Source organism: Haliaeetus leucocephalus, unplaced genomic scaffold (assembly GCF_000737465.1).
Source record: "Haliaeetus leucocephalus isolate CR32 unplaced genomic scaffold, Haliaeetus_leucocephalus-4.0 Scaffold162, whole genome shotgun sequence".
Classification (NCBI taxonomy): domain Eukaryota; kingdom Metazoa; phylum Chordata; class Aves; order Accipitriformes; family Accipitridae; genus Haliaeetus; species Haliaeetus leucocephalus.
The window spans coordinates 2,310,917-2,328,583 of record NW_010972598.1 but is presented as its reverse complement, the minus strand read 5'-3'; positions in this window follow the sequence as shown (position 1 = coordinate 2,328,583).

Genomic DNA, 17,667 nt, shown 5'->3' with positions numbered 1-17,667 from the left:
TACGTTTTCTAACTGAAGACACTCCTCACTTATATTCCCTTTCAGCTTAAACCTTCCATACTTTGTCTCTGCCCAAGGTAACTCTGGTTTAAAAGTAAAGTCTTTCCTGACATTTTGCAGTTTGAGAAAGAAATCCAGGACAGCGTACGCTACTGCTAGTGCCAAAGAGAAAGCATTGACACGGATATAAATGCAGACAGGAATGGAGGTACTCAAATGAACTGGGAGCATTGCACGCAAAAGCTAAAAACCAAACATGCATCTTTCCTTGTGCGTTACAAACAGCGTATGCCAGGGAAGTGTTGCCATTGCCAGTTGCAGACCACACACTTTATAGTGTGTTTGCACAGCCTCACAAACGAGGCTTGTCAGGCTTGCTCTGTCTGAACTTATCTTGACCTACCTGCAGATTTGTTTTCACTTGGTCACTTGGATTTTTCCAATTACCAGGTCACTGTGGTTAATTTGGTTTACTTTTGCTTTTCTTTGCATGGCATAACCAAAGTTTTTATATTGATCATAGTTACAAGTAAAAAAGAATATTTTATGTAGAATGAGGTATTTATGACTCTAACATAATGATCTAGCATAGAGAAATACAGGTCCAATATGACAGGAGAGGACTTGAGGAACGGTAACACCAGATGCAGTGCAGAGGAATGCAGACATGGGATGAGAAGAGACAGGACACAGGCTGGCACGGGAGACCCTGCAGCTATAAGCAACTCACCAGTATTCACTTAAAGAAATGCAGACCTGGAACTGGACAAAATTTGGTTTAGGGGTAGCAAAGGGATCTGAGATCCTTCAGATCTCAGACACTGCAGGCTCAATCATGCAAATGTATTACTTCATTCACAGGCAACCCCACAGGCCCAAGATGCCTTTGCACAAAACCGCTGATTTCTTGATAGGAAGAAAAACACCAAACAACCCAAACTTTGCCATGTTCATTAATGGCTAAGTATTGTGACAAGGAAAGGAAAGGAAAGGAAAGGAAAGGAAAGGCCCATGTGCAGAGCCAGAAGCTAACACGGAGCACTGATAGCTTAGCTTTTCCTTGTGGGTGAATTACACACACGCTAAGGATGCTTAGAGACCCAGACAGACGGACACCTGTTGACACTTCCAGTTTTTCTTCTGTCTCCTGTGTCATCATAGTCTGGCACCAATTTAGCGTTTCCAAGTGAGATTGTTGCATCAAAATTAGGTCTGGGGTTGCCCTGTGGCCAGATCTGCTGAGCACTGGAGGATACAGGAAAGGGCAGCCCTGCTTCTCCTTAATGTTAATGCAAAATGATACCAGCATGGGTCTGAGCTTGCTGTTACAGATGGCTTTGAGGACTTTAATCTTAGATTAATTTGTCCTACTGAGAGGGTTGCAGACAGCTCACAGTATTTCATACAGCTGTCTCTTGTTTGGTTTCATTGTTATTGTGTTTAAAGCCTCAAAATACATGTCTTCCTTTGTCTGCATTGTAGTTTTTCTGCCCTCGGATTCCAGTGCTCCTTTGCGATAAACAACCATCCTTAAGCATTAATATGAAACTCATACTAACCGCTTCTCAGTGCTCATGAAAACCAAAGGAAGTAGGAGAAGTGGAGCTGTGTTTCAGTTGCTTGATACGTCATAAGGCCCTGATTTACCACCTAATTACCACTAACAGAAAATGGCAGTTGCTGGGAATGAAAAGCCCGTGGACCTTGACAGCATATGCACAATGCTGTTTATAGACAACAGCTACATAATAGCTGACCTTGAGGAGCTCTGCTGGGTCTGCAGCTTAGCTTCTCTCCTAATGCTTCCCGTAAACAACAGCAGCTGTCAAAACCAATGCGAAGAGAGGGAGGAGGAATGGTATAACTTCATTTAAAAAAAAAAACAAACCAAATCCACAGACAGTCATGGCAATTTAATCTGTTAAACAATCGTGTTTAACTCTGAAGAGCACTGCCAACACCCATCTCCCACTGACTTTAACCTCTTCTGTGGTGAGCAAGCACTGCTGATATCAACCAATTGACCTCTGAGATGTATTTGCCTCTGACTCAGCAAACTCAACTGTAACAACTAATTGTCATTCAGCCCACGTTAAATAGTTTCTTATTTCTTTTTGGTACAGATTTCAGGGGTTTGTGAGTGACATCTCTGGCAAATCAGCAGCTAAAACACAGCTTCTGTATATCATCAACAAAGAAGCTACACTATCAGCAGCTATCCTATTTTCAGAAGGATAGCCTGAGGGAGGAGAAGACAGCTATTTCTATGGGTAGCAGATTTCTGCCAGATTCTTTAAGCTTCCTCTGCTCTCACCTCCTGTCCAGCTCTCTGCCATCGATCTGCCTCCCCAGTTCCTGTGGACCGTGTCCCTTTATTGCTGTGTCCCTTCTGCCCTGCCATAGCTACGGCTCTGATGCTTCATAATTCATTGCCAACCAGTGACCTCACCCAGGCCAAAAGCTTTTTTACAGCCACAAACGGATTTTGCTCTCTCATCCTACTTTCCCTGAGTGTTGCTTCATCCAAGTGCTTGCAACACACTGTTTGAAGCTACACTTATTTTCCTGCTTAACTATATGCTTGCTTATCCACCCTGCATGGGCTGAAGGACTGCTCCTAGCATTGCCAACAAGGCATTCCGTGATGGATTCACATCCATGAACAAGAAATGGTATTTTATTACCCAAGGTCAGTCTTAAGCCATCTGAACAGCCTCTATGGGGATCTGTCTTGTCCATTTGGAGATATGACTCTATGTGCCAAAATTTCCTTCAGCTAGATTTCTTGGATGATGAATGCTAGTGCTAATGCTGTTCCTTTCCATATGAGGCATCATGGTTTGCAAGATAAGCTGTCAAATACTGAGGGTCAATAATAACCAGGATGGGCACAATATGAAAACAAACCAAAAAGTTAATCCCCAAAGATTGTTCTCTTGCTAATAATTTTCCAAATCTTACTGCTGTTAGGGGTGCAGCATAATACCGAGAGCCAAGTGTGAGATGACTGTAAGGAAGTCTGACAGATGATGAAGTCTCACTAAGACAACAAGCTGGGAAGGCACTCAACCCCTGCGCTCTGTTTTCACAAAATTAAGGGAGTGTCTGTCTCCAAGACAGACAAAGCTAGCTTTTATCTGTTCAGCATTTTAAAGGTTTGAACTTCTGAAAATGATTTATTTTTTGCTGCGTTATGGAAAAAGATAGCTACGATGTCTACCAGTGTCCCCTGAAACTAAGCGATTAGCTGATAAAAAGAAATGTCTAGCATTGCTATTACTGCTAACAGCTGTATTTGAAAGGGATTCTTATATCAACTCGGTGGTTGATCAAGACATGGAAAAATGTCTGCTAAATCATTATGCCTTGTGATCTTCATGTTTGCTAGGACAGTGGGAGTAAAAACACATTTTAGGATATTTAATCCATATTACAGTCATAACATTGTTGCTCATTCTTGTGACAACCACTGAAAGGCAGTGACCTGGGAAATTTGTAGTTAGCATTTTATGACCTTTATTTCAACAGCCTTTTAAAATGAAGATTAAAAAAGTAATTAGGCACTGGAATTAAATGTAACTTTCAAATGTTCTTGAATCCCAAAATAGCTGCTAAGGAAAGCAGTGTTGAAGTTTGGGATTGCAAGTTATTTAATGAAAGACAATTACTTTCACCATCAGAAAAATCACCCCCCTGTGGCTCTCTGTGCAGGAACTGCTTTCTTCTCCTTCCCTCTTAGCAGCAGTAAATATTTTTTCTTCCCTGGCAAGAAAAGTTGTTCAAATCTCTGTTGGAGGGATCGTCTTTTCAAGAGTAGGAGAGTTCACAGAGCACTAAACTACAGGAAAACAATCCTTCTGCTGCCACAGACTTTCCTGTGGGGCCTGTCTTCAGCTTGGTTACTTGTATGAGGTATAGTACTGCCCCACTGTAGAGAAACGTGAGGATAATCTGGCATGATCAGGCAGTACAGTGATGGAGGAGCTGTATGGAGATACCCACTGTTTCAGGATGCAAAGTAGATTCTACTGGAGAAGCTTTATGTTGGGGTCCCTTTTGCCTTGTATCTCACGCAATTAGTTTCCCCAGAATGCTAAATACATGCAAATCCCTGCAATCTTGATTTGGCAGCATTTTGCATCTCTTTTCCACTGGTTGCCAACAAAGTGATAAAAACAAGTTGAAAAGTATTTTACATTCAGAACACTGCCACAAGTATGAAGGAACGAACAGCATTAGACTTTAAAGATTCTCAGTGTCATGGTTTACCCCCAGCCAGCAACTAAGCACCACGCAGCCGCTCACTCACTCCCCCCCATCCAGTGGGATGGGGGAGAAAATCAGGAAAAGAAGTAAAACTCCTGGGTTGAGATAAGAATGGTTTAATAGAACAGAAAAGAAGAAACTAATAATGATAATGATAACACTAATAAAATGACAACAGTAGTAATAAAAGGATTGGAATGTACAAATGATGCGCAGGGCAATTGCTCACCACCCGCCGACCGACACCCAGCCAGTCCCCGAGCGGCGATTCCCTGCCCCCACTCCCCCCAGTTCCTAAACTAGATGGGACGTCCCATGGTATGGAATACACTGTTGGCCAGTTTGGGTCAGGTGCCCCGGCTGGGCATGAGAAGCTGAAAAATCCTTGACTCTAGTCTAAACACTACTGAGCAACAACTGAAAACATCAGTGTTATCAACATTCTTCACATACTGATCTCAAAACACAGCACTGTACCAGCTACTAGGAAGACAGTTAACTCTATCCCAGCTGAAACCAGGACACTCAGGAACAGTAAATTTGTCAATTGATGGTGCTTCACTCTTTGTGGAGAAGTCAAAATTGTCTTTTTCAGGCTAATGATCTGTTCCTAAGGACAGCTATTTTGGTTAGAACATGGTTTTCAGGAGTAATAGTCTCAACAGTTTCCTTCCATCTCTTCTGCTACTTTTATAGTAGCATTAACTATCTCTGGTTGGAGCCCATAATACTTCAGCAGCTGCTCACTTTGAAATGACAAAAAAACCCTACAGACTTGGGATGGCATAAACATGTTTAAAGAATTTTTATTTATAGAAAAGACTGAAAGACCTTTGTTTGTCTCATTCTTCCCAAGCAGTGCTAGCCAAAAATATTTCAATGCAATGCTTTTCAGTCAGAAAACACTTTTCCAAGGAAATTATGCTGTTTAGTGGAATTGCGTTCATTAGTGTCAAACTCATATGAGAAATTAGCAATGATCATTACACACAGAGTACAGTCCACACAACAGCTTGCCTCAAACTGCCAGCCACCTGACATAATCATAAAAAACTGGGCCAGATCATGCATCTGGATAAAGCATTATTATATCTGACAGCCTGGATGCTACGTTATTAGCTGCCAGGGAACTATGCTGTCCAGGTGAAGTTCATAGTATTCTGTGGGAGGAAGGGAGGAAAGAAACAGGAACCCTCAACAAAACTCATTTACAAAGTGAAGTGAAGTTAAAAAGCCAAGAGGGGGAAGATTCAAGGCCACATTCAGACACCCATATTTGGCCATATAAAATTTAGATGCTTGGGTATGAACTAAATGTATAGGTTTCCACTGTAGTCAGGGGAGATCTAAGCCTCCGTACTTTTGCACCCATGTAGGTGCCTGTTGCCACCTGAGATGCCCTAGGGTATCCAAGATATCGAGAGGTGGCTGCTAAATTTGATATAGGACTGACAGGAGACCTGCACCCTTGTGGAACAGCAACTCGAGGCCATGCAGTTGTGGTGAGCAGGCATCAACGTCAATACAGTTTTCAGTCGATACAGGCAGTGGAATCCACAGAACTTGGCATTTAATCAAACGCATGTATCTACTTCAAGATAAGCTGAATAACTCTCTAGACTCCAAAAACCATGAAGCATCCTCTTTAAGTTAGGGTAGGTCCATGCACACACATAGCTATCCACTTACGGATGGCCAAGGCATGTTGCTGTTTTAAGAAGCATTCCTCTTTCAGAAATGTGCAACTCTTCACTCAGCATTACACATGTGTGGCTGGAGGAATGGATACCCATTTTGGCAAGGGTCTTCTGCACCTCATCTTTTTCAGCACTCCCCAGGCAGTAAGTTCTCTGCCATGAGGTACAAGATCTGAGCACCCAGTCACCTGGAGATATAAAAATGCTGTTACGCTCTTTATAGCAACAATGTCTTTGAGGCATGGTGTCGAGATAGGCCCCCAAGCTATTCTTGTTCTTCATTTTTACATAATCCCATAGCTATGGCTCTTGATTTTGGTGAAGAAACTGAGGATAGATGGGTCTATTTTCACTCTTACACTTCAAAAGGTTGTAAGATCCAAAAACCCTCTACAAACTCACATGTAATCCCATCAACATTGCTGTCCACAAAATAATCCAGACTTGCAACCATGGAGCTCCTGCATACCAGTGTTCAAACACATACCTTCAGGGATACTGAAGGCTAGGAAGAGTTAATGATTCCTTCTCTGCTCTCGCTTTCTGTGAGCAGCTTCATATAACAGCAAAGACATGCTTCTTCCAGCTTGTAACTGATGATACTTACTCCAGACAGTCCATCCCTAGGGGTCAGTGAGATACTGGTTTTCACACTCCCTGGCCAGTGTTTCAGGACCAGCTGCACTGACTCCTCGTTCACTGACTACTCACAAAGAAAAAGCTGTCCCCTTGGCTCCTCAGCCCCACAAGCCCAGGTCTTAGTGACTCTTTTCCTTTCAACCTGCACCAAAGCGGCTATGTCTAGCCTAACTCTCCTTTGCCAAAGACCCTAAGTATCTCACGTCTGCTCCATCTTCCCCATGCTATTCTGCAGTGGTTGTGGAACACTGGTTTGGTTGGCCATTACCTAACCAGCAGGCTGGCTCCTTTCAGTCATTTCCATGGTTTTTACCTCATTTCACTCTCTCCACGTTTTAGTGAAATGTTCAAATCATTACTTTAACTTTCTAAGACAAGAGGATGAACATTCATTCAACAACCTGAATTGTGTCTCACAGGTGATTGACTAAGGGCAGCTATGAAATAGGTACTTGGTAATCTCAGCACAAATGTATTTTTTTATATATATATCTACACACAGACACACACACACACCAACCCAAATAACAAGGCAGAAAAGAGTAGAGATGAACTAGAAGCAGTTCATCATTTTATCCTGCAGTACTTCTGGTACAATGAGAAGATAAATATGGAGGAAAATGTAGCCTGCATGTTATCTGCATCTATACCACCTCTATCTACCCATTTTTCTGGAACAGAACAGAGAAGAGTCTACAGAGATCAGTGCAAAACCTGAACTCAGTGCATGGTTACTGCATTTTGGACAGTCATGCTACATACATAATACTAAAATATCTTTCTGTAGTGTGTTGCAGAATGTGCCTTTAAATCCCAGCTGTGATGGCCAGGGCCTATCCTGTAGAAAGGGTGACTGGTTTACTTGGCAAAGTCACAATCTTCTCTTTTCAGCTACTTCAGAGAAAGCTCTGAAACCTGTTAACAACCACTACAGACCCTGGCTCTCTAGTCTTTGTTTGTGCTGTACCACAGAGATCACATTTGCAACTGAGGAATCAGCAGCACATTGTGCTGATATTATGGTGGATGTAATTTTAGAGAGGATTAGGGTTTTGGTGGCTTTTTTTGTTTGTTTGGGATTTTTGTGGGTTGTTGTTTGTTTGGTTGTTTTTTTAAGAATGACATTGTAGAGACAAAGTAAGCCAATACTTCTGTTTAATAATATTGTTAATTTACAAGAATCCTGTGTAGAAGATCATTACCTGAGTCTTCAGGTGGGAACTAACTGTCACCAGAGCAATGCAGGTTTTTGCTGCCAGACTCCTGGGAAACAACAGATTGAGTAAAATCATTGTCTGTACCACACAGGTTTGCCTGAAAAACAACGTAACATTACTCAAATCAGGGAGTGCAACAAACTGTTTCTATCTATCTAGCAGATCTGTCAGAAAAAATATTGCTGTTATTTTTAGGACTTCCAGACATGCAGTGGAAAGGAGCATCATTATGGACCTACATTGAAGCCCCCAAGACAAAAGACTTTTGCTCACATGGCCATATCTTTTCCAAGGCCATTTACAGTAGCAATGAGATAACTGAGCTACAAAGACATACATGGAATAGGAAAAAAATAAAGCCAAAACCTAACTAAAGTACTAGCATAGAGTTTTACAGGAGTGTGAAACTGCTGTGAAAGATTTCCATGTTTACACAGCAAATTGAAGTACAGTCCAAGAAGCATGTACTGCATTGAATCCATTAGGGATGTTGTAAAAAGTTTACCTGCCTTTATGAATTATTAATTTTAACTGGGACAGAAAGTGACCCAGTGGAGAAGGGGAAGCAGGAGAAGCATGTGCTTCTACCAGGTGGGAAGGGAATAGGGAAAACAGGTTGCAGCAGTGATATCGCTTCCTGGCCTCCCCATCCCACCAGTATTTTCCCCTCTCTCAGCATATTTTTCAGACCTTTGATGTATATTCTTCAGCTTGAGAAAATATTAACAATCCTTGTGCTTAATTTTAAGCAAGTCAGATTTGGGAAAGGCATTATTAAGTCTCATTATGACTTGACCAAAATTTAGCCACATTTAAGAACTTTGGACTGATAATACAACCTGTAAGAAAAAACTAGCAGGTTTTAAAATTAAAACATGCTCCTCTCTCCCTTAGAAGGGAAAAATGCAATGAGGAGATAACGCTCCAATATTATCTAAACTGGGGTGTGGAAGAGCCAGAAGAGACCTGTTTCAGAAAGGATATAAAGACAGCTTTAGGCAGACTGGGAAAGAACAAGAATAAGCCAGAAAACACAGGAAAACTATTTCTAGGCAACACAAATTTACAGTTGACTAAAGCAACTAATGTTTGGACCTGTGAAAGAACAGCAGCTCTCCTTGGATTCACATTGACACCAAGACAGACACTGGGAGCCTCTATCATGACACAGGAAGCCCTGCAGATCACATATATCCTTGATCACAGACGCTAAATGGCTTCAAAATCAAGGGAAAAGGGTCACAAACACTAGGAAATAGACTGACATGGTTTGGTGAAAAATACTTATGTTCTTCAGACTTGTACTGTTCTGAAATGAGTGGAGTTCCTAATTTAGTGGCACATTTACTTATTAAGAAAGCAAAATAACTACCTTAACTGAACAGGGAATATCTGCCAGTAAGAGGAAGAACGTTCACTTCCAAGTAGTATAATGCTGTAGCACAAAAGATCTCTTGAAGCTGTATTTGCAATTAAAAATCTCTTAGAATAAGTCTGTGTCCTTCAGTTGAGTCCACATATAATACAAGTGGAATAGTTTTAGCTTCCCACGAGGAATTGTAAGTCTGACATAATCACAATTCAGCATGTGTCTACTGCCAACATCTGAGGCAATTCCAGACACAGTCACTTCAATAGACTGGCAAAGAACAACCAGGAGAGCAGCTTTCCAGTTTTGGGGAAGTCTAGCAATGGTGAGGTACAGTATAATTAAAACTAGAAACAGCAACAAATAAAATTCTGTTAAGTAAAGACCATCTCTTCTCTGTGCATGTTACATTAGACTGTCCCTGGTTATAAGTCTTCTTTCCCATGAAAGTAACTCAACTCTCCTTTCCTCAGTCACAGCAGAATGCTGCTCCCATCTGCACAGAGCACTCTATACCCAGGTATGATGCTTGGACAGTTTGTACCCTTGTGAGATCTGCTGCATTTTATACAAATCAAGCATTGTCCTTGGTACTCTGGAACACGATGGACCTCTTCTCCTATCTTGTTTCATTTGTAGAGAAAGCACTAAGCATGTAATTGTCACCTCTAGGAAGGACAGTTTAAGAGATGAGCTACTGCAAAATGTAGCAAAGCCTGAAGAATTCTCAATCCGTAAGCATTCATGCAAGCTCACTTAAAAAAAAATAACAAAACAAACAAAACCAACAACCAAACCACCCAAAACCCAACCACATAACAAACAAAGAACAAAAAAATAACTCCCATAAAACCCCAGCAATAAAAATACAGTAGTCATGGTTGGCTTGATAACCCAACGGCTCCCTCTGCAGGGTGACACCTTATTTGGATAAAAAATTATCTTGCTATGTAATTGATGCACATCTCAAGCTGTTGCCAATGAAAGTTGACATGTTCTTAGGACCAATGAATCCCTTCAGATGGTTCAGATATAACCATGTATTATGTGCAAAATAAATGTATGGATATATTAGACTTAAAATACATGCCAATGCTGTCTCACTTTACAACATTCTCTTTAAAATGTCTGTAGATACCAATCCAGTCCCCTTCCCCACTGCCAAGTTGATGATGTCTTTACAAACCTCCTTGCAATAAGGTAGAGATCTCAAGTATGTTGTGCTTCCCTCTTTACTCACCAGAACCCACACATTTGAGCCTTTCTGTTAGAAAAGCACACAGCCTTGATGAAAGAACATTATAACTGTTTGAAAAACAGAAAAAATAGGAACATGGAAGGATCTTCACTCAGAAAAAGCAATGCTTTGTTAGTCTAAAAATTAAATTTCAAAGAATAAATGCCTACATAAAGAAAGGAAGACATAGTTACCAAATTTTCCTATATTTGACATTTTAGACAATGTCTGTTGTTCTTCATTATCTTTCTGAGGAAGACATGATCATTTATATGCCTCTTTGTAGTGTTTCAAGGACCAGTTATTAGGAGATGACATTCAAAAGGTAAGACTTGGGACATACTGTTCCTGGGAAATATTCTGTCTGCTTCAGGCAACAACATGTCCATTTCTAATCACTGATTTCTCATTTTGCCTTGGAAATTGGCAGCGTATGATCTCCTAAATTTCTTTTAAAAGCTGAGTGTCTTTTACAACAATACCCTGATCTGGATGCATAAAATGTAGTTAGAGAAAACTTAAAGTAAATATGATTACTATTCTATCACACATTATTGCAGAAATATGTACCAATAAACTATTTCAATACAATTACCAAAGCAAATGCTCCCCACTGTCAATACATTTCATAGCAGTCCTCTGGAAACCAGACACACTATTAACTTTAATAGAAGTAGCTTCAGGGCAGGAGACAGCCAGCTATATCTAAGCTTTTACTTAAAATTTTAAATACATCTAATATTTATGAGTTGGACTATTTTGTGTAGCCATAAATAGCTATGTTACTTGAACTATTTATTTACCAAGCATCTCTAGACACTGTTATATGCTCCTGAACATCCTAAGTGTGCACTAGTCATATGGCTACCATCATCTCCTCACCCTAGAAGAAACATCAGGCATTGTTCTAATATTTTTGAAAAGAAAAGAAAGTTTTCCTATACCTACACCTTTCTTTTCCCTCTCCTATCCCCTCATTTAGAAGCTTCCAGGCAACTGCAAAACTGAAAAGCACACATAGTTCTATGATTTGTAAAGTTTCATTGTTTTCTGATATAGCTTCAAAGAAAATGCTTAGTTTACTATCTCTACAAAGCCACAATTCATGATTAGTAGAAGCCATCATGTGAAACGGTGATGTAGACTGGTATTGTGGTGTACGTAGATGGTGTACTAACACTATCTACCCAAAAGATCTTTCAAGCTCAGTGCCGAAAAAGGGTTCAGAAATGGACGAAAATCATCTTCTACATTTTACCTCTAGGACAATAATGAGAATTCATGTTCAACACCCCATCAAGCATACTTTAAGCTCTCCTCAGACCCAACTGGCAGACATGTCACTGAAAGGGTGCTAAAATAAATGTGTATTTGGCATAAGGAAAGAAAATACTGCCCAGTTGTGTAAGTGCCTCTTTCTGAAGACTTCAGCATGCCTTAGAAAAGAGTAATTGCAGATAGAATTTGCACAGACACTGTTCGAGATATCAGCCATGGCCCATCCCATATACTCAATACACACCCCACACCAGTACAGCAAACCAAATGAAAGGCACAGTATATTGAGGGCATGTTGATGCAGGTCAATTAGGCAAACGATGAAGACAATGGGATACATGAAGATGAAGAGTATTTTCTCATTGCTGTCTCAGATCACAGAGACATTCATCATAGAAACACAATCCCAGTTTAGCTATACCTGGAAGCTCACTAATGTAATAGCGATTTGGTTAATATAAAGAAAAGGGTGGCAGCAAGCCTATTAAGTAGGGTTTAATAATTCTACACTATAACCTGGCCTCAGTCTCAATCATCTCTAAAGATACACTGGTGAAAACTAGCATGGCTAACCAGTATGCATACACTTCATCCTCCCTCAGAGCAGACCTCAGGCTGCTTTGAGAAGTAAAGGGTGGAATTTAACCTTCACTTTGAGAAGGCAAAAAACGGATTTAGAAGCACTTTAATATGCTGCTCCAGCACCATCCCTTCACAATCTATATAACCAGCCTCCTATCTGGCTGCGTTCTCCAGAACGTGTAAAGACATAGGCTCCTCAAATCACCACTGCGACAGGCCAGATTTCCTGTTATTTACAGATATCGATTTCCTGTAATTTTTCAAAGGCAGGACTATATGCAATATAAACGAAATATAAGACATGAAACAGTGAATCTTCCCATATGCAGGGGAAACGTGTAATGAAAACAGGTTTTTAGGAGGCCAGGCTCATTCTGCTATCAGCAGGCACCGGGCTGAGCAAGCCACAAGAGGGAGCGCGAACACTGTTGAAAATGCAACAAAACGCGAGGCAGAAGCGCCAGGTCCAGGCAGCGTTGGATGCCAAGTCTGTTGCTAATATCCTGCATCCTAATTTGTACTGAAAATCAATTTCATTTCCTCTTCTGCTTTAATGCGTTACAAGTAATTTTTCAATACTAATCTGGTAAAGAGAGAGAGAGTGAGAAAGGTATTCATAATGTTCAGCTTGAGCTGGATAAATGAAATGCAGGGGCAGGTCAGAGCAGCAGGCAAAGTGGCCTTGGGCATCAGACAAGTGGGACTAAAAGGCTGCAGCGCTTGCCTGTGGCAGAAGAAAGGGAGATCAGCTGTGCATTTCTCCCTCCTGCTTTTGCTGCTATCAAGGGAAGGACTGGGGCATGTGCAAGTACCAGTCCAACTCAAAAGGAGCACCTACTGCCAACCTTTAACAGCAGCAAGAACAGGCATCCACACATGTTGGGACTGTTCCAGCTTCACCCCTCTCCTCCTCTTTTCCTTTATGAGAGACAGAAAAAAAAAAAAAAAATCCTTAACTGTGGTGAAATAGACTGACAAAAGAAATACCTGACAACAGACACTTTCAAACTGAGACGTTTATATGTAGGTCAAATAAGAGTTTGTGAAATATTCCACCATCAGAGTCAGATTTTTCTCATCTCTTATCTCTGAATATTATACAGTCAAGTTCCATTCTTGAGCTGAAGGTTGTTTAGATAAACCAAGGATAAATGTATTCTTAAAGGCTGTTCTTTCTGGATGGTTTAGCACAATATAGTGCTTGAATATCCATTTCAATTAGCTGTTGCAGTGTTCTAGCAGAAACAGCAGCAGGATACCACTGTTAGGCAAAGGACAGCAGCACAAAGGATAATGCCTGTGAATACTGATCTCCTGACTGATGTAATCATTGTGACAAAAGATAATGTCTTAGCAGTGTAACACCTGACTCTTCTGCATGAAGTCAGATACATTCATCGTAAATCTACCTTCTTTTAGAAGCTGAAAAAGGAGGAAGGTCACAAGGCTGTGGAGCAGATCTGCACCACACATCCTGCAGTTTCTTGCCTCCATGGGATCCAGGGCAGCAGCAGAAGCCCCTGCAGTGGCAGGTCAGTGGACACAGCTTCAGGACTCATGACTGCCTCAAAACACAGGATGAGGGGGGATCCTTTCCCCAGCATGAAGGGGATGCTGAAATGCCTCCCAACAGAGTCCCAACATACCAGCTGCCAGGAGGCAATTTAACCAAGGCTCCTGCATTTGCAGGTTACAAATTACATTCTAGCTAATTGTCATATGCATTTTTCCAGTAACGCATGAAATTAATGAAACATCACTAAGAGAAATGAATTGGCTCTGAGGCTATCACAGTACTCACCACACTTGCCACTTCCCTTTGCATGACAGGATCATGAGAGTTCTTACCAGCTAGTTTATTTAAAATATTAATGAATAATGTACCCTTCCCATCTCTTATTGTTTTGCCCTTGTAATGATTTTGTGTGGCAAGGTTTTGGTAGTGGGGGGGGTTACAGGGGTGGCTTCTGTAAGAAGCTGCTGGAAGCTTCCCCTGTGTCCGACAGAGCCCATACCAGCCGGCTCTAAGACGGACCCGCCACCGGCCAAGGCCGAGCCCATCAGCAATTGTGGTAACGCCTCTGTGATAACATTTTTAAGAAGGAAAAAAAGTTGGGACAGACAGAAAACGGCAGCTGGAGAGAGGAGTGAGAACATGTAAGAGACCCAACCCTGCAGACTCCAAGGTCAGTGCAGAAGGAGGGGAGGAGATGCTCCAGGCGCCGGAGCAGAGATTCCCCTGCAGCCTGTGGGGAAGACCATGGTGAGGCAGGCTGTCCCCCTGCAGCCCAGGGAGGTCCACGGTGGAGCAGATATCCACCTGCAGCCCGGGGAGGACCCCACGCCGGAGCAGGTGGGTTCCCGAAGGAGGCTGTGACCTCGTGGGAACCCTGCGCTGGAGCAGGCTCCTGGCAGGACCTGCAGATCTGTGGAGAGAGGAGCCCACGGAGCAGGTTTTCTGGCAGGACTTGTGACCCCGTGGGGGACCCACGCTGGAGCAGTCTGTGCCTGAAGGACTGCACACCATGGAAAGGACCCATGCTGGAGCAGTTCGTGAAGAACTGCAGCCCATGGGAAGGACCCACGTTGGAGAAGTTTGTGGAAGACTGTCTCCCGTGGGTGGGACCCCATGCTGGAGCAGGGGAAGAGTGTGATGAGCCCTCACCCTGAGAAGGTGAAGTAGCAGAAAATAACGTGTGATGACCGTAAACCCCATCCCCGTCCCTCTGTGCCGCTGGGGGGGCTTGGTGGAGAAATCCAGGAGTGAAGTTGTGCCCAGGAAGAAGGGAGGGGTGGAGGGAAGGTGTTCTGAGATTTCATTTTATTTCTCATTACCTTACTCTCGTTGATTTGTAATAAATTGAGTTAATTTTGCCCAAGCTGAGTCTGTTTTGCCCGTGACGGTAACTGGTGTGTGATCTCTCCTGTCCTTATCTCAGCCCGCAAGCTTTTTGTTATATTTTTCTCTCCCCTGTCCAGCTGAGGCTGGGGGAGTGATAGAACGGCTTTGGTGGGCACCTGGCATCCAGCCAGGGTCAACCCATCACAGCCCTTCACACTTTCTCTTCCTTTTTCTTAGGCTGCATTTCTGTTATTTTACAAACAGCTAATGGTCCAAATGGTAATGCTAATCATCTTCCTCTTCCATTCCCTGCAATGGGAGAGAAAGGTCCCGCATAAGTCTCCGCATCTCTGCTGTAATAAACTAGCCAGTTGCAACATCCCCAGAATAGACCAAAGACAGACTTGAAATCTTAAAAAAAAAAATCCAAAACAAAAACGAAACAAAAAAACAACCCCCCAAACCAAACAAATCTGTAAATAACCTGGTGATACTCAAAGACTGACTGTTAGAATACTTAAATTCTGTAGCAGGGTGTGAATTTTGGATCAGTGCTGCAGTTACCCACAGAAAACAGTTAAGCTTAAAAGATGAGCAAATAGGACTGCCACATGCTAACTTCACACAGCCACACTTACAAAGCTAGTGACACTTTACAGACTATAAGAACAAGTTACCTCAAGCAGTTCACAAAATTTATCATTTTAGGCCACCAATTTACACAATGTATCCAAGATAAATTTACAGCCATTTTCAGTGTTTAGTTTTCATATATTGTTACATAATTGTTCGGGTGCTATGTATTGTAGTGGTAAATATGTTGCACAACAGTTATTAAAAACTTATATACTGTTACTGGTAATTATTCACATTTTACCTTCATAAATCTGAACAGTAGATAGTTTCTCTTTACAGAGCCTATACTTGTTATTTACAAAGGTCAATTGGAATCCTGAAATGCTATTGTTTTCTCAGGGCCTAATACTACCCTTCAAGCTGTATCCAACAAGTGATGATACCAAACCATCTCCCTCTCAGTGGGGAAAAAAAACATTTCACCAAGAGCACATTGATATAAAGTTCATTTAATCACTCACTGAAGGCTCAACATACAAAAAACACTAAAATGCCAAACATTTTGTTAAAAGGATGGCATCATTACATGGAATGCTAATATACATCTTTCTCCCTTTGTAAATATAAATGTGCATAGATGTAGTGATCACTGGCTGAAAACGTAGTTCTTGACAGTGCAATGAACACGCTTTAGTAAGGGCAGATCTTTGACATGGTAAGACAACTTATCTATGCTTTTGTAGCAAAACAAAAAATAACAAATATGAAAGAAACAAAGACAAGTATTTATCATCTGTTTTCTCTCAGATTATATGATTTAATCTAGAAACCAGAGTGGACTCTGGATGCACTTTTAAACATGACACAGAGCCAGTTTACCAGTGCTAAAGCTCTAGAGGGGTGCACATGTAAGGAATTTGCCTCTTCAAAAGCATGGGCACAAGCACAAAGTCAGTCACTTGTTCCGAGTTGGTCACTCCCTACTCCCAGGAATTAGCTGAAAGCTTCTACAATTAGACCCTGATTTTTTCTATTTATTTCTGAAGTTTTATTCTTGACTGCAGGACCAATGGCTACAGTGCCAACAGTTATTCAGCATGTTTCCTTCATACCTCTCAGAAGATTTGTCCCCAGAGGAAACAAATAGTTTCCTAATTGCTTTTTTTACAACTTTTGCAGAGATGGAAAAGCTGCATGTTGCAGATCCACACTGCTCATTTAGCAGACTGAGGCAGAGAAATTATACTGGTGCAACAGATGTGGTAGAGAGCCAGCTGCCATAATTCAAAATTAGTTCTCTAACTTGCTCACCCAAAGCTGACAGGAAGCCATGTCTGGGGAAGAATCCTGTCACCACTTTGTACCAGCAAAACTTACAAAGATGAAGGGAAAAAAAACCCAAACTCTGTTCTGTTTACTGAGCTCCAAGACAGACAATCATTACTCACACTGCAACTTATGCAAAAATTACCTTGCTCTTTTCTAACTATTACTTTCACCAGAGTGCCAGAGCAGGCTCAGGATTAATAAGGATGATGTTCCTGGTCCATGTACAGAATAAATGGATGCAAGATAAAGATGCATAAAGCACACATCCTAACAAAAAAAAAATTCCAGTTCTCCCTTTTCACTGACCTTTTTTCATTGGTGCTTTGATTTGCATGATATTCTTCACTATGTAGCTTAGGGGTCCCACCAGGTAGCACCAAGAGAATGGCTTGCTGAATACACGGGGACAGCTTTATGGGGGCTTCTGGTTTAACCATAACCCCAGTCATTAACATCACTTTTCCCACCTCCCACCCTGCAAAGCACCAATTCAGACCAACTAAACTGCAGCCAGCTTCAAACATTCCTCCTTCTTCCCTGATTACTCTGTGCGCTGGGAATGCTGACAGTTCAGGGATCACAGAATAACTGAAGCTGGAAGGAACCTCAGGAAATCTCTAGTCTGACTTGTCACA